Here is an 18,744-nt window from a genome sequence, read left to right as displayed (position 1 = left end):
TAGCTGAACTCTCTATAGGGTGACTTGCTTCTTGCTGAACTGTCTATAAGATTAACTGTTTGCAGCTGAACTCCCTAGAGAATAACTTGTAATGTAATAGAATTCTATAATGGAGTAAATAAATTAGCTGAATGCTCTATTAGGGTGACTGTTCTATTATAGAATCTAGATCTCGCATTTGCTACACGGAGTTGGCTTTCAAATCATAACTAAGTGGTTTGTAATCCGATTCTTCTGTACTACTCCAAAGACTTTCTATGAAGATTATTCCAGCTATACACCGATTTTCAGCTCATTGCTCTTGCCTAGTAGGCGTAAAAACTATTACTTTTTTATTCATAAAAATCGATCACGTAATTGTGACACAGGTTGGGTTTTGTGTCATATCTCCATGGTCTTTATCTCGATTCCTTTCAAACCACCAGAAGGCACTCCTACGATGGTTACTCCATCTGCATAGCAATTTTCAACTCATTCCATGCAGCGGTTTACCCTTTAAGCGTAACAACAAATCGATCTTGTTTTACGTGAATAATCGGTCATAACTCCCGAACCATTCATCGGATTTGCACCAAATTTGATGCTAGAATTTACCTTTGGATTCCCTTTCTGTGTGCCAAATGTCAAGGTGATCGGAGCTGTGTTTGCATTTTATAGCAATTTTTGCAAGTGTTCGAAATCACAAAGAAAAAAAACGAAGTAAAAAAATCTAAAATTTGGCAGCTGGCCTGGCATGCTTAAAGGAAATGGCTGGAACGATGGCTCGAAATGGCTCGGAAATGGCTGGAGCAATTTCCTTCAAATTTGGTATGTTGACACCCCTGGCTGGCGGGCAACTCTGTTGCAAATTTGGTTCCAATCGGATAAGGGATCACCGAGATACAATAGTGTGAAAATGATGTTTTCTTTCTTCCTGTCAATATACTCACAGTGTGGCGCGCCGGCTTCTTGGGTCGCACGACACACTATCGTGTGTCTTGATTATCACCTCAAAATGCTAACATAATTCCTGATTCCCACATATACCTATTATGCCCGAAATTATGCTGGCATAATTTCCGAATCCCTATCACAGAGCAGTTATGAGCAGTGAAGCTTAGCCCACAAAGCTATGCCATAGGCTATATATACCAGTATACATAGCCATGGGTAGCTAGCTATCTCATTTCCCTATATAGCTATACAATAATGCAACTCACCATGTAGTTACTGCTACACTTTGCACTACAGTTCATATCATTTACAATACGTAGCTTACCAATCAATAGTTCCTTCACGATCTACCTCTGTTTCCTCTCTTTCAACCACCAACAGCCGGACCAAAAGATTCTTGTACACTGGTACAAAGCGATAGGGCACCATTTCTGACGGTCCAGTCAACAACAGTTGTTCACCAGCCACAGAATACAAAAGATGTTGTTGACTGGGAATCGTCACAATCGCTGTCATCAATCAAAGATACGCTGCAGCTATCACTTTCTGTCATTCTAATACATATAACGAAACCGCTTCCGTTCTTTCAGTGACATCACAAAAATAATTATATGTGACATAATAAGGATTTGTGGTGACAAATATGTCGTAATATCAGCATAATTGAATTATTCAAAATTAATGATGTTTTTGTGCAATGTTTGATACAAAACAATGCATTCATTAGGGTCCCCAATGAAAAAAGTCAACTTTCACTAAACAATTTCTTTACTACTGCTGCAGGATACTTAGCTTGTTGTACTGATATTTGAACCACTACAAATCAGAAGCCGCGAGTCTTTTAGATTGAGAAATCAGCACATCGTATTTTTCCGATTTCATGATTTGCAGTGAAAACATGGAATTGTAAGTGTAGCTTCTTGCAAAGGACTGAGTCGAACTTTCTTATTAGCTGTATGTTATCTTAATTTGTTGTGCTGTGCAAACATACATAGTAATGGGTAAACGTCTAGCTGGGTGGCTTACAATGGCTCGTTTTTGTGTCTGCAAAATCATGAAAATTGTGTTTGAGTTGCTCTGGCTCCTATCACGAGAGAAGCCAGGCCTTTCTCACAGTATGGTCATGCAACTGGATGTTCCCTCAGTCTATAATGCAAGTTTGAAAAGAATCCTAAACTGTATGCTATCTGGCTGGTGACGACGAAATATTATGGTGATTTTACAAAAATAATGCAGCCCACTGCTTGTTTAATTGAAATTGCTTTACTAATTATGGGTTAATTGCAACACTAACCACTTACACTTTAAATATATCAAACCGGATGGCAAGAAGCTGCAGCTGCTTTGGTGGCAGAGATCGCTGACGGCCAAAATTGGTGATGAAATATTTCAACATCACCAGCCAGATAGCATACATCCTTGGATTCCTTCCATCTTTGCAGTATAGACTAAGTAAGCATCCAACTGTGTCACCATGTGGTGAGGAAGATCTGGCTTCTCTCGTCATATATGGTAGTGCGTACAAAACAGTTTTTTGGTTATGCAGATGTTGGCGTATATTGGTAAACATTGTCTTTATGCTTAATGAGAAGATTTTACGCCAATCACTTCTTTATACCTAAAGAGAAGATTTTACGCCAATCTTCCCATTAAGTACTTAACGTCAAGCTTTTACGCTAAAGTCGTTGGCGTAAAAAGCATTATCGAGTCACTATATGTACTACACATAAAGGGAACATTTTACACCAACCACTTAAAATTCACTAATTACAGGATTATCCCCACCAACACTTGTAATCACATGATCTCCACAAACTAACTACTAGATGAAAGGCAAAGAGATTTCATAATGGCCTTACCCATTTAATACAGGGTCACATGAAGCCATACAGCTTTTTATACTCTCTGATATCTCAGCCAAACTAGGAAGTGGGGGGTGTATGTAATGGTTGTAACGCTGTAGGGAGTGCATTGCCTGATATGTATGCACGATGCCCAAGGGTGCGCAGCGCCCGAGGGCGAGTGCGTACATATCAGGTAATGCAAGATGTATGGTTTTCAAAATGTATAAGAAACCTTATCACCATGAGACAGTTTTGATTGTGGGATTCGGTTGGTCTCAATTGAGAGCCACAGGAGGGCTCAATTGTAGGCCACAGGAGATCACTGAAGCCCACAATGTAAAGTGGATGTTGGTCATACAGGTTTCATATACATTTTACTACAGTATTCAATAGTAAGAAGCATTAAAGCCGTACAGTTTGTGGAATGCAGTAATGAGTTGTCAGCACACTTAGCAGTGCAACATCTAGGTGCCACATCACATTTGTAGCATAAAGAATTCCTTTGATCTGAGGTGTGAAAGTGTTACATATTGCTATATACTACTTTGACACCTCAGATCAAAGGAAACCACAGGATTATATATCACATATTTCCCTGACCACATGGAGATATCTATATATCGCCCTGTGTATTGCCCTAACCACGACTGCCTTTGATGCTGAGGCAGCCACAAAACATTAGTTCCCTTTGATTGTTTATAATAATAGAGATGCTTAAAGTTTTGCATTGTGGGCTTGAATTAGAGCTGCTTAAAATTTTGTATTGTGGGTTTGAGTTAAACATGTTGGTTTAGTTAGGGGCATTGTTGTGAAGCAAAAAGAATTGAGCGCCTTAGGTTGCTTTATTCATCCGCAATGTGGTTATTTGGTTTAAAATGGTATCACTACAATCAGTGAAACCCACAATCATTTCATTTTTGTGCCCACAATTGATGTTTGCAAACCTCTTTATAAAAGTAATGTGGTGAATGCAGGTTTGTCTTCCTTCACCTATTAGGTGAGCATACCAGAGTAGTATATATTACTTATACCATGGCCACTCGGGATTTTCCTGATATATATGCCCGCACCCGGGATTTGCCTGATATATATGCCGGCACCCTCGGGCTTGGTCATATATATCAGACAAATCCCTCGTGACCATGGTATAACTATTAAATAATTAATGTTTAAAAATAAAAACTATGTAAATAATTATGTACACAATGCAAGCCTTGTTTATTGCAATTTAAGGCAATTCAATTTTATATTTGGCTGTAAGAAAGAAAATTAACTATGTAGTTGGATTGTAAGACAAAGTCAAAAAATGGTGAAAATGGCTATCTCAAGTTTGGATCTTGAGATACTTTTAGTCAAATCCCTGGGCCCTTTAGTGAACTGCAAGAGTTATGATGCACAACACATAGCTGGGTATACCAACTTTGAGTTTATATACTTGAAATTAACAAGGAGAAGACATCCTGACCGCCTGGCAGACTGAAACTCCTGTACGCATTCAAGCATTAATCAGATGGCTGTTGGTTTGAGGCTGTCATGGATTTTTTCTCATTTCTCCACCTTTTCAAACATAAACTTTCTGTAACAACCTTAAACAGGCTGTAGGACCATGCGTCCTACAGATCTTCAGCACTTGTACTGTAAAGTCTTAATAAATAAAATAAATATTCACTTAGTTCCACTTGGGGTACTTTGAGATAAGAAAGTCACTCTCTAAGCTTCCTATGAATTCACAAGAAGACATCCTGACTACCTGGCATACTCCTGTAAGCATTTGAGCATTAATCAGATGGCTGCAGGTTCGAGGCTGCCCAGTTCCAGTCATGGATTTTTTTCTCCTTTCTCCACCATTTCAAACATACAACTTTATAGGCTATAGGACCAGGAGTCCTACAGACCTTCAGCACTTGTGCTGTAAAGTCTTAATAATTAATAGCTACTTCTCTGTGGTGCAGCGGACTGTTTTGTCTAAGTTTTACAACTAGTGCAATCACCATTTAAAAAGAAAATTAACCAGGTCATTTACAACTAGCTTTCTGGCCACAACTATAGCCCTTTTTTAGCCCCTGAATCCAGGCTATCTTTTTTTACTGGAACTATAGTAGCATATTTGAAACCATAAACTTGATTAATCTGTATTCTTGTAGCTTGTAGATATGTGTACAGTAATGGTCTATAACTTTTGAGTAACTGTAGCTCACCACTGGCTTATACTATGCACATATCATTTAGGGGTAGCAGACCATTCAGCAACCATGCCAATTACGTACTCAGATCATCATTGCATGAAAGTTTTCAAAGGCTTGAAACCAGAAATTCATCCAGGATAAAGGTGAAGAAGAAAAGACTATACAAATAAGTAGTGCATGCATTATTGCAAAGCCATTATGATGGCTATACTAATTTTAGCTGGAATGGACTTTCTATTTGCTCAGCCAGTGGATATAATAAACCCAGGCTAAACTACAATGGCATGAAACCAGCAATGTGAATATAAAAAGATTATCTAGATACCTAAACACCTATCGTAAGAAAGATAAAAATTTGCTTATTGAGATAAATCTTTGTATAGTCTATTGTAAATCCACAATCAGATGGAAAACTTGTGGGAAGTGATAAAATTTCTGACCAAACATGCACTCGTTGACTTTATATGTTAATAAACAATTTCACTATAATATTATAGTTAATCAAATACTTGTTGGAGCTCTATTAGCAGACTGAGTGTTTACCACTGTGTAATAAATACATCCTGGATGATTCATTTCTGAACATGTAAATACAGTGTAGTTGTGTTTGCCTACTAATCGTTAAAAAACAGTAGCAATGTCAGACTAAATCACCATCGCCTGTTTGCTATATTCACTGACAAGTTTTTAATCATGATATTTTACTTCTTAACTGGTCGGACATCTTCATCTGGGAAGTCAACTTCTGTAGTCTCATCATCATCATAAAACTTTACAATCCACTTCCCAGTATCAATGTTGAAAGATAGCCATCCTCTGTACCACATACCATCATTATAGCAAACTTCTACTTCATGCTTCTCTCCATTACCTAAATATAGTTCTACACACGTTCTAGTTTTACTGTCATGCTTACATTTAGCCTTTTTCGGTGGCTGTGACTTTGTTTCAAAGTACTGCTTCTTATCAGGTGGTCTCAAAGATGCTGTTTTGTCATTACTAGCAAATTAGCGCGCCTTTCTTTTACATGCAGCTTTCATTCGCTGTTCTTCAGATGCATCAGAGCGGTATGTTATTTTAGAACCGCCATCAGCTGCAATGTACTGCAATGCAAAAATCTTGTCCTTTTCATAAAGGGATTGCATTGCACAATGTAAAGATTTCTTTTTGCTGTCACCATCTTTGGCCAATGAATTTGCCCTTTCCACTCCATTGGTGTTTCATGGAGCCTTATTCAAGGAAGTTATCTTTGTGAATGGTTTGCAAAGCATCCTTAGGTGGTTCGGCCTTGTCCACCACTCAACCCAATTACTTGCACCTGACCAGTTACACTTAGAGATAATTGCAATCTGTTCTTCTGATAGTGGTATGCTAAGGTGCTGGATCAACTAAAGCTTTGATGTGTCACGCAACACATTAAATAATTGCAAGACATACTGCCTTTCATTGACAATCATGATATGCTTTGAGATTAAGCAAAATGCTTCCATAGCTGCTCTTTTGTTCTCTTTTAGCACACCAGCATTACTTCTTTCAGCAACTCTTTGGTAAGATCTAACCCAGTGCATATTACAACCCTTCAACACACATTCAGCTGTATCTTCACCAACTACCTCACGTAACCCCTTAGCCTCGGTATCACTCCAATCAACAATTATGCCTTGTAAGCTTTCGCCCACCTTGAAATTAGGGTGATCCCTTTGGCATGTGTCAAACATCAACTTAAAGGCTAACCGATAAAACTCAGAGGACTCTTTGTTTCCTCTCATTCGGGCTACAATAGCCCATTTTATGGTTTTGTAGTCGAAAATGGTTGCATTAAACAAATAAGCCAGCTAAGAATTTTCATTATACGTTGTGTCGGTTAAGACTCGGTTTCAACAAAGTCAGCTCCAGCTAAAAGTTGGCTCATTAATGGGCTCATTATGAATTGATATGTCATAGTAGCAGAAATAGCATAATCTCGCTTATATGGCCTTCCAATCTTTTTGTAAGCTGCTGGTATTTCATGTGAACCTTCATTGATAGTGTAACACTAGACTGACAATAATTTATGATTGTATTAGGCCATAATTGTGTATAACGTGAATGTAAGTGATAGTGTAAACACGTGTGAGTGTGCGATATTAAGATCGAGTTACTGTCACTACACTGGTAGCAGGGGATGGTTTAGTCAGTATGGCAGAACATCATATAAGTTTACCTAAGCCATTTTGGGTGATGATGCAGCAGATTGGTTTTAACGATTTGAGATCTGTTCGAGAGCCAATGGATGGAATGCAGCAGTGAAAGCAGCAAAGCTACCAACCTTGCTAGAAGGGGAGGCACTGGCTGTTTGGCTGGAACTCACGACAGAACAACAAGACGACTACACTATCGCTAAGAAGGAGATACAGTCGGCAGTGATTCCCATGGGGTTCGTATCGCTGGATGAGTTTCACCGAAGAAAGTTACGCCCAGGCGAAGCAATATCGGTATTCGTCCACGACCTCAAGAAGCAGCTAGAAACGGCCGTTCTGTCACTGAATAAAGAAGCTAAAGACCTACTGTTGTTGCACCATTTTGTAGCTGGCTTGCCAGAAGCTATAACTCGGCAGTTAAGAGTGTCCGGAGAAGTAAAGACCCTCGAAGCAGCAGTAACACATGCAAGGCTTTTGATGGCGGTGGATTCTCAACCTGTTGCTGCTATTGAAGAACCAACCAATGAACTATCAGAGGTACGACAGCTAAAGGATCAGGTGGCAGTTGTGACAGAGCAAGTAGCCTTGTTGTCAACACGTCAGAGGAGTATTAACCAACCACTACCCAGGAACAGACCACACTGTTTTAGTTGCAACCAGTTTGGACATGTACAACGTGATTGTCCTGTCAGGAATCATCTGTGTTTTCCCTGTGGCCAGCCAGGACACCTATCAAGAAATTGCTGGTATCAGCGAAACGAGCAAGGGACGCCTGCACTGGGCAACAGGTGTCCCTATCAATAAGCCCTTACACTGACCTGATGGATGTTATGACTGTTACAGTAGCTGTAGTTAAATCTCAAGCGACCATAGTAAAGGGACAGTTAGGTGGTGTTGCAGTGGATCTTATGCTTGACTCAGGTTCGTCAGTACCTTTGGTGCAGTGTGATACACTATCAAACATGCAAAACATTGTTGATACACCCTAAGCTAGGCCACTGCGTCTTGTGACAGCCTCGGGAGATCAGTTGCCGATTCTCAGACACATAAGGGCAAAAGTATGGCTTGGTGAGTTTGATGTGTTCCATGATTTTTTGGTTGTTAAGAAACTTGTCACATCTGTGATTCTGGGAATAGACTTTTTACAACAAAATGGGCTAATTCTGGATTTCAGTCAAACCCCAGTTGCTGTCTGTAAGAAATCCCCTGACCCTCTCCCATCTACAGATCCTGTTGCATTGTCCCAAGTTATTCCAATATATGAAGATGTTTGCCAAAATCAAGCCCATGTGTGCATGTTACAATCCCTTATTACTGAGCCAGAAGTTGACGTTGTAGATGAGTGTGCCATCCCCGACTATAAAAAGTCATCTCAGTTTGAGCTTCCAAAATGTACAAACTCCCAGCTTAAATTTATGTTGGAAGGTTATAAAGAACTGTTTTGCACCACCCCTGGCATGACAGATAGTACACACCACTACATACCTACTGTAGGCAATCCAGTGATGGTCCCACCCAGGTGTGTCCCAGCACATTTTCGTAGTGAAGTAACCCAGCAAATTCAGACCATGCTAGAGCAAGGTATTATTGTTCGTAGCAAAAGTCCCTGGATGGCTCCAGCTGTTTTTGTGCCCAAAAAGTCAGGCCAGTTGAGAATATGAGTGGATTACAGAGAGTTGAATGAATGCACTACCAAGGATTCGTACCCCTTGCCACTTCCTGATGAAATGCAAGACCGACTTACTGGGTCCACCATATTTCGACGCTTGACTTACAGAGCGGGTATTGGCAGCTGCCCGTTAATGTTGTTAATAGGGAGAAAACAGCTTTTTTCCCGGGCTCTGGTATGGGACTATACGTATTCTGCAGGATGCCCTTTGGATTGACAGGTGCCCCTAGCTCATTTCAACATCTTATGGACAAGACCTGCATGGGTTGCCCTTTGTTACTATATATCTTGACGACATTTTAATCCACTCAAATAATGTTCAGGTACATGCCCAGCACTTAAAGGTTGTATTTCAATGCCTACAAAATGCTGGCTTAACACTTCGGGGTACGAAATTCCACATTGGATTACCCAGTGTGCGCTGTCTAGGGCACATTTTTTCAGCCAGGGAATGTTGCCTGACCCCAGTAAGGTTCAAGATATCACAGATTGGCCAACTCCAACAAATCCAACAGAAGTCCGCCAGTTCCTTGGTCTAGCTTCTTATTATAGACATTACATTCTCAATTTTTCAAATATTGCTGGACCCCTTTACTCTCTTACACAAAAGAATGTACCCTTTACTTGGGATCTAGCATGTAATGAAGCCTTTGACACCCTAAAATCTCATTTGGTACAAAGCCCTGTTCTTGCATACCCCTGTTTTCACCAAGAAGCTGAACCATTTGTTCTACAAACGGATGCCAGTGCCATAGGATTAGGAGCTGTCTTAGAACAATATGGGCATGTGATAGTATATGCTAGCCGGTCTCTTACATCCTCAGAGCATAACTATAGCATCATACAACGTGAATGTCTTGCTATTGTCTTTGCCCTTAAACAATGTCGTCACTATCTCTTGGGAAGAATATTTCAGATTCACACTGATCATGAACCCTTACAATGGTTATCTGCACAAAAGATGGAGGGTATGTCGTGTCGCTGGGCCCTAGCAATGCAAGAATATAAATTCACTATCGTGCATCGGAAGGGCTCGGCCAACACCAATGCTGACGCACTGTCACGGTTGCCACCACCTTCATGTGCACTTACTGTAGCTTTACCACATTACTCACTACCAGAATTGAAGAAAGCTCAAATGCTGGACCCCATCATATCTGTTGTTCACAAAGCACGACTGCAATCCTGTGATGTGCCTCGTGATACCACGTTCAATCGAGGTATCTTACGTAGGTACAAACAGTTGTGGAAACAATTGGCAATTGCAGATGGTGTGTTGTGTCGAACATACTCCCTTGGGCCTTTGGAAGGAGCTGTAACAGTGCCTATTCTTCCACCTTCATTCCAGCAAGAGGCATTGACCCTAAGCCATGATATACCCACTGCTAGCCACCTAGGCATAGAAAAAACCTTAGATAGACTGCGTAGGAATGCCTACTGGGTTAGCATGGCAAGGGACGTAGAGCACTGTTGCAGGAACTGCACTATTTGTCAGAAATCCAAACTTAGTTTACCTCCACGTGCTCCACTACAGAATATGCCGATTGGCCAACCATGGCAAATGGTTGCTGTTGATATATTGCAGGTCCCGCTCTCAACTAACAATAATCGATATCTGCTTGTCCTGAAAGACTATTTCACTAAATGGGCTGATGCTATACCCCTTCCGGACCAAACAGCTAATCGTATTGCTACAGAAATGGTAAAATTTTTCTGCACATATGGACCACAACTATCCATTCGAATTCACTCTGATCAAGATCGCAATTTTGAGAGTACCATTTTTGCACAAGTCCTACAGGCCATTGGTGTTCATAAATCTTGTACCACTCCCTACCACCCACAAGGAGATGGTATGGTTGAGCGTTTTAATCGAGCGTTACTCCAGTTGCTTCGTGCATATGTTACCTCAAATAGTGACTGGGAGGTGTGCCTTCCCCATGTGCTGTATACATATCAAACATCATGCCACACTACAACAGGAACTTCTCCTTACTTATTGCTCTATGGTAGAGACCCATCAACCTTCCAAAGAGAAAAGCAGCTTGCGTTTGATCCTTACACATACTTGGTAACAGTCCAAGCTAGACTAGCAGAGTTGCAAGATTTTGTCCACAAAAACATTGCCCTGGCAGCCCGTAACCAAAAATTACATTATGATCAACACACAAGTACCCCATCCTTTAAACAAGGAGACCCTGTGTGGCTCTCTGTCCCAACTGCAGGAAAATTGGATCCTTGATGGGAGGGGGAATGGGTTGTAAAATCTGTGAAGAGTCCTGTCAGTATTGAAATATATGATAGTAAACAAACTAAGGTCGTGCACACTAACAGACTGAGACACCGTTATATTCCAGATGTGAAAGAGTGTACAACACATGGAGCTGAGGATGCTAATACATGTGCTGATACCTGTGCTAGAGGTGACTGGGCACCACCAGGAATTGAACATGTTATTCTGCCATCATCAGATAATATTTCCGAATCAGTTCCATGCTACCCTCAGAGACATCACAGGCCACCAGATCGATATGTTCCATGACATGCTTGTAGACAAGCTTTTTCTGGGAGGGGCAAGTGTAACACTAGACTGACAATAATAATTTATGATTGTATTAGGCCATAATTGTGTATGACGTGAATGTAACTGATAGTGTAAACACGTGTGAGTGTGCGATATTAAGATCGAGTTACTGTCACTACACGATAGCATCTCTGTCATCTATTTTGTCTGCAATCTTTTTCATATCTCCAAGAACAATAGATACAACACAAGTATCTCTAACAATCTTTTTCGTATGATAATTGATACGGTCATAACTGCTACCTGAAAGATCAGCAGATCCAGGCCGATATCCTAAACCTTGGCCACACTATAATTGACGAGTGGTTAAATATGGGTTGTCATCCAAAGTTTTGGTAATATCTGAATCTACCTTGGTAGGGAGCTTGTGGCTCAAGCTTTGTCCAATTGGATGGTTGTGTAAACTCTGCATTGGTGCCACCTCAGTAGTTCGAAGCAACCCTCCAATCCACCTCCTTTGGTCTTCTGTGTTATGGGGGAAAATGTAGACAAATTCTACTTCACATCCTTCCATAAAAATCAACTCAGCTGTTGGATGCTGCTTACAGTTGTTTTTAATGAATGATCATGGCAAAACATGGTCACATTGACCACACCTTTTGACCCCATTGCACCGTGAAAGCCAATAGTGTAGATGTTCTGATTATGAATTAATCTGCATCGTAAAGTTATTGTAACATAGTATAGCAGAGTAACAGATTTTATGGTAACATTATTTTTGTATATTGTAATTAGTCCTGTAAAGATCATTGACACCTTGATGTGTAAAATACACACAATATATAAGCATGCATTGTTCTTAATAATGACCAGTTATTGTTGCCACATGGTACTAGTCATCGTTGTCACATTATTTTTAGTTGCACTGCTCTTACTTAGCTGAATGTCTGACCACAAAAAATGTGGACCACTGTAATGGGGCAAAGACTCAATGTTTTCAGCAAAGTACAATATGTTTCCAGCAGTGCTTTCATCATGCCAACCTGAATATTGGTACCTTTCCTTGGTTTGCAAAAGCACCCAATTTTCACTGGAACATAGTAGGGTCTTGAGAATTGGAAGCATATGCTTTCCTTTTCCTGTTCTTGTGCTCTGAGTTGCAGCTGTTTTAGACACAGATGTCTGCAACTTTTCATTAGGCACGTTCAACTGCGAAAGCAATACTGCCTCTTGACTGGTCAACGCATCTCTTCCTTTACATGTTGGTTCTAATTTTGCATACGCTCCTTGAATGGTTGTAGCTGCAGATCCAAAAGTAGCTGGTTTAATTGCACGTAGAATATATCCTGCTGCAGCGCACTGATGAATAAAGCGCCCCCACCATTCCTTAGATAGCCCATGAGGACTCTTCCCATATGCTGAAGGATTTGCCTTGACAATATTTTGCATCCAAGCAACATTTCCACCCCTCAACCATTCAGTAATTTTCACCTCACCTAAACTTTTCAATTCATCAATAGCTTGTATAAGTAAGGCTAATTCTGGTTTTCTGTCTTTGAGCAAACCTATGGTTTCATCACAGATATCACAACATTGCTTGGGGTAAGTAATGTCAGAGAGTTCTTCTCCAAATAACTGGAGAAGCAATTTTCTTCTGCATACCCCTGCTAGATGAGCATAAGAAAATGACAAGGCAACACTAAACTGTTGTGCGGCATCATCAATGTCACTAGCCCAGTACCCAACATGTTGTATGTCATTATCATTATAGAAAATGTACGCATAAGACTGTTTACCATCTCTTCCTGCTCTCCCAAACTCCTGTGCCCATGCACTGATAGATGGAGGCAAACCATTCCGTATGACAAACCTTACATTACTCTTATTTATACCAAGCCCAAATGCACATGTGGCAACAATCACCTGGATCTCTTCACCTTTCCTTTTGATGTAGGCTTCTCTCTTCTCTGATTCTTTCATTTTGCCATAATATCTAATAGCCAGCACATCCCTGTCCCTCAAAGCTAAAACAATAGGTCCTACGTAACAAGCAAAATCTGTGTAAATAATACTACATTTCCCCTTAACCAAATCTGTTACGAGATCTGCAAAATTGTTGAAATCTCTGGAGTCCAATGAAACGGATTGTTTTGAAGCCATCTGATCTTTTAAAATTACATACTTTAGCTGCCAAGTAAATGTTCGTGCGATTGACTGAACTTCTCTCAATTAAGGGATCGTGCATAAAAGACCTCAATTTTGCCTCTAGTTGAGGAACAACAGTAGCAGAAAGAGAGCCATCAGAGGAACATTGGGAAACAATGTATGCAATTCTTCACATTTTCTGTATGATTGTCTGAAGTCTGGCCAATCATAGACGAGATGCACTTCGTCTACAGCTACTAGACCCAATTGATTGTTTGCATTTAGTGCCTGAACCTTTACATGGTTGTCTTTGTCACTAAACAACCATTCTGGGCTCACAAAAACCACTGCTACACTCGAATCAGCACCGAATACCTTCTTTTCAGCATTGGGATCTGCTTGAGCTGATCCCAAGTAAACAACAGAAATACCCACTCGTGTGTCTGATCTTGCATTAGACTAATAGTTGGTATAATTACAAGTGTCGATCACTTTGTATAAACAGCTGGAAATTGGTAACACAGGCTTTTACCACTGCCAGTGGGTTGAATAACCAACGAGTCTCTCTTTTCTAAAACCGCATCAATTATGTGACATTGAAACTCTTTGAAATGAGTTAAATGAAAATATTCAGCAAATACACACCTTTTAGCAGCTCCATCTAGATCATAAGACGAGAGCAATACATCAAATTCATCCATATCACTGCAACTGTTGTTGAATGTCTTTTCCTATATCACAAAGAAGCATGGGTAATTGCTGAATTCATTTTGAAGTCCGTGACATAATAATTCATTTAAACATAGATGAGCTCATTATTTTACAGCAATCAGGCTGTAAAGCAGTTTTGTGGCATTGTAATCATACAGTGTGATAGAAGAGATCATCAAGAAGTGGGCTTTTCTTTCCAGCCAAAAATATTACCCTTGTATCAGCCTCAGTTTTGTTATGACATCTTAGCAGCATTGGTTAGTCAAAGCCAAACCCAAAAATGTAATCAGACCAGCCCCAAACCCTTTTCTATAGAATTTAAAAAAAACAACTTCTATTCAACATAATTTTATGCCAACTGACTGATTGACTCACTGACCCACTAACTAACTAACTAAACTAACTAACTAACTAACTAACTAACTAACTAACTAAACTAACTAACGCACTGACTAACTAACTGATGTCTCTAGCCAAGCAAAACTTGACAATGGATAAGACTATGGGCTTGATTTCTTCACTGTTCGACATTGCTTTATCAGATGCTTATCATACTGTTCTTTGTTTGCAATGCTGTGTAATGGAAGGAGCATAGCTGAAAACAGAGTATGATGGCCACCTCCCTTTCCGTTACATAATTGATTGTTGGGATGCCTATTCTTATGGTACCATCCTTTTTTAATGCGATATGCACAGGTTTATTGTTATAAAAAGTAAGCAAACAAACAAGTAGAAGGAAAAGTTAGGAACTTTATAGCGATCAAAGCAAAAAGTAGTGAAGCAAAGGAATAGCTAAAAGTGGTGAAGGTTGCCTATATAATTATTAACCTTAACAAATACTACTATAGAAGGAAAGTAAAGAATTTTTAAGTTGGATTATGGATGAGTGAAACAAGTAAAAGTGGCTAAACAAGGAAGGTTGCCTATACCTGCAGAAATACTAATGGACATTAAATCCCTAAATTCAGTCTATATCATGGTTTCAGTTGGGATTAGATGTCCACTGTAGGGCAATTGACAATTCAATTAACAGTGCATGGTCACCACTATTCTATTCGTCTATTAAACCCACATAATAATGTACGTGTTGTTCAGCTAGTTACAAAGCATTACAGATGACTACAAGAAACATCTCTCCAGTGCTACAGAAAACATGGATGCATTTTATGACTGTCAACAGAGAGGAAGCCATATGTGCTACCACAAATCAACACCTTGTATACTCAATGACAAGAAATGGGACACAAAGGAGGACAAAGGTAGGTCCATGATTTGTACATTGTATGTACTGTGGTATCCCAAAAGGCACCAGTAGGGCTGAAGTGACATCTGATAGTAAGGCATTGTGAGGCAGATTTTCCAGAAAAGTCCAAACCTCCATGATCTCTAATAGACAGTTACTCTCCGTACTGTATGATAAACAACTATGTGCATTTATGCATTCATCAAATGAATATATACTTATTTTGCAACATAATTGCATGTGACTACTGCTGAACCCATGAATACCACATCAAAGGATGGAGTGGTACAATGCATACCATAAAACCTTTCATGAAACTAATACGTACATCCTGATGGTACATTAACACAAACTATGCTGTATATTAATCCACAATGTATCTGTAACATGACAAAAAGTATTATACGTATATGGATGAAGGATCAAAATTGAAGAAAATTTTAATTCTATGACCTGCTATGCTACAAGTTCATTAAAAATCATGGCAATTGCCATACAAATTCACTGGTCACAATTCAGTATAAAAATACCTGGGAAATTTACCCTATGTATACGTATAACGGTTGCAAAAATGCTATTAGCTAAATGTTTTAGTGTTAAAAACATGTCATGCTTAGGGTATGAATACATGATTATGGTTAATGCATTGTAATGAGTTCATGTACAGGGTTGGCTTTGTGGTTACCACGAAACATAACAATTTAGCTAAGTACATGCCAGAGCCTTTGACACCAGCCTCCAGTGGTACTGCACCTGCAGATGTTGAATAGGCTAGCACCACAGCCCACTACTGATTATGGTAAAACAGCTAATTATTGGCTTAAATCAGTACAACTCTTAGACTAGTTGTTGTGACTGATGAATTGTAACTCCAATAATTCTCAGCACGTGAAGCATAAATTTCATCAGTGTACTAACTATTTTCTGTAATTATCTGAGACCATTCCTTGAAAAACGTTATAATCCATTATACAGTATACAGTACAATGTTTACCATTAACGTGCCCTGAGACTCGACACTGCTGCTGCTAATAGCTTCATCCTCATGCTTGCTGGGGCTAACATCCTGTAAGGTACTCTAATATATATGCTTTACAGTAATAAGTAACTGAAAAGTGTGAAAAGTTTGCTTTGGATGTTTGTGCCAAAGGCTATGACACTCATCACACCTGTCTTCACTACAGTCATTACAATAGATTAATTCACTGCCTTTTCCACAGCTAACACACTCTAGGTCCATAGTCACTGCCACAGTGCTCAGTAAATGAATGCAAGGTGAAAGCCTGACACCTTGCTAGCCTCTTTGCTAGCGCTGTACAACTGCAACCGCGTATACAGTATATGTAATTAGTATCATGCCAAACATGACGCATGCGCATGAAGTACTTATTCTTAGTAAAGCACACTGTGAACATTGAGACAGTGGCCATGACTGCGATCATCTAGCGGGTTAACAATCCAACAGCATATCAGGGAGGTAATGTTAAGAACTGTGAGGAGTGCTACGTATGTAAGCTGATGGAACACGGAGGTGTACAGTATGTGAACGTCACGTTGCTGTAGATCACATGATAGTTTTGAGTAGTGTGGATCATGTGATTATAGTGTTGGTGAGGATAATCCTGTAATTAGTGAATTTTAAGTGGTTGGCATAAAATCTTCCCTTTATGTGTAGTGCATATAGTGACTCCATAATGCTTTTTACGCCAATGACTTTAGCGTAGAAGCTTGTCATTAAGTACTTAATGAGAACATTGGTGTAAAATCTTCCCTTTAGGTATAAAGAAGTGATTGGCGTAAAATCTTCTCAATAAGCATAAAGACAATTTTTCACATTATACGCTTATGTATGTATGACCATTTTTTTACAATGCTGCTTTGAAGAAAACAAAATTGTGCAAGCAATACAGCCACACATTTGTCAATAACTATGCGCGTTTGCAGAGCATAGCAAGCCTAGATAACACCGAGCAAATAAAAAAAGCTCAAACCATTTCTTTGACAGTAGCTAGAAACCGGGGCTAGAAACTGACCAAGCTAGGCCTGGGTCAAATTCTAGCTACTGTCAAAGAAATGGTTTGAGCTTTTTTATTTGCTAGATGTTATCTAGGCTTGCTATGCTCCACAAACGTGCATAGTTATTGACAAATGTCTGGCTGTATTGCTTGCACAAGTTTGTCTTCTTCAAAGCAGCATCGTAAAAAAATTGTTTTGAACGCACTACCATCTATGATGAGAGAAGCCAGATCTTCCTCACCACATGGTTACATGGTTGGATGCTTACTTAGTCTATACTGCAAAGATGGAAGGAATCCAAGGATGTATGCATGCTATCTGGCTGGGGATGTTGAAATATTTTATTGCCAATGTTAGCCGTCGGCGATCTCTGCCACCAAAGCAGCTGCAGCTTCGTGCCATCCGGTTTTATATATTTAAAGTGTAAGTGGTTAGTGTTGCAATTAACCCATAATTAGTAAAGTAGTTTCAATTAAACAAGCAGTGGGCTGCATTATTTTTCGTAAAATCGCCGTATTATTTTGTCGTCACCAGCCAGATAGCATACAGTTTAAGATTCTTTTCAAACTTACATTATAGACTGAGGGAACATCCAGTTGCATGACCATGCTGTGAGGAAGGTCTGGCTTCTCTCGTGGTAGGAGCCAGAGTAACTCAAACACAATTTTCATGATTTTGCAGACACAAAAACGAGCCATTGTAAGCCACCCAGCTAGACGTTTACCCATTACTATGCATGTTTGCACAGCACAACAACTTAAGATAACATACAGCTAATAAGAAAGTTCGACTCAGTCCTTTGCAAGAAGCTGCACTTACAATTCCATGTTTTTACTGCAAATCACGAAATCAGCAAAAATACAATGTACTGATTTCTCAATCTAAAAGACTCGCAGCTTCTGATTTGTAGTGGTTCAAATATCAGTACAACAAGCTAAGTATCTTGCACTAGTAAGGAAATTATTTAGTGAAAGTCGATTTTTTCATTGGGGACCCTACGTTCATGCAATAAAATCATACAAGATTTTTCCATTTCAGTTGACCTTTTAAAGCATGAGAGAGTTAATCAGTGGCTTCCATGCAATATGACATAACAACTGAAATGGAAAAATCTTATTGTATGAATGTATTGTTTGGTATCAAGCAAAGCACAAATTTTTTTTTTTTTTACATAAGATAAAACAGTACATAATAAGGAAATACAAGTGAACTTAAATACGGGCCTCAGCAATGGGACAGCGCAAACTGGACCTGGTACCACGAATGCACATAATTGCAGAACTCAACAAAGAG

At 39.6% G+C, this 18,744-nt stretch overlaps 1 protein-coding gene and 1 pseudogene across 1 annotated transcript in view; one reads left to right on the top strand and one right to left on the bottom strand.

Annotated features, from left to right (window-relative positions):
• The window catches only part of LOC136257925 (probable serine/threonine-protein kinase DDB_G0271682), an 84,241-nt gene that overhangs the window by 15,455 nt on the left and 50,042 nt on the right, over positions 1-18,744 (top strand). The gene's annotated exons all lie outside the window — the stretch shown is intronic.
• Positions 11,512-14,182, bottom strand: LOC136258370 (ATP-dependent DNA helicase RecQ-like; annotated as a pseudogene).

Source organism: Dysidea avara, chromosome 6, assembly GCF_963678975.1.
Source record: "Dysidea avara chromosome 6, odDysAvar1.4, whole genome shotgun sequence".
NCBI lineage: Eukaryota > Metazoa > Porifera > Demospongiae > Dictyoceratida > Dysideidae > Dysidea > Dysidea avara.
Note: the sequence above shows the minus strand (reverse complement) of the source record. Positions and strands in the feature narration are given on the sequence as shown.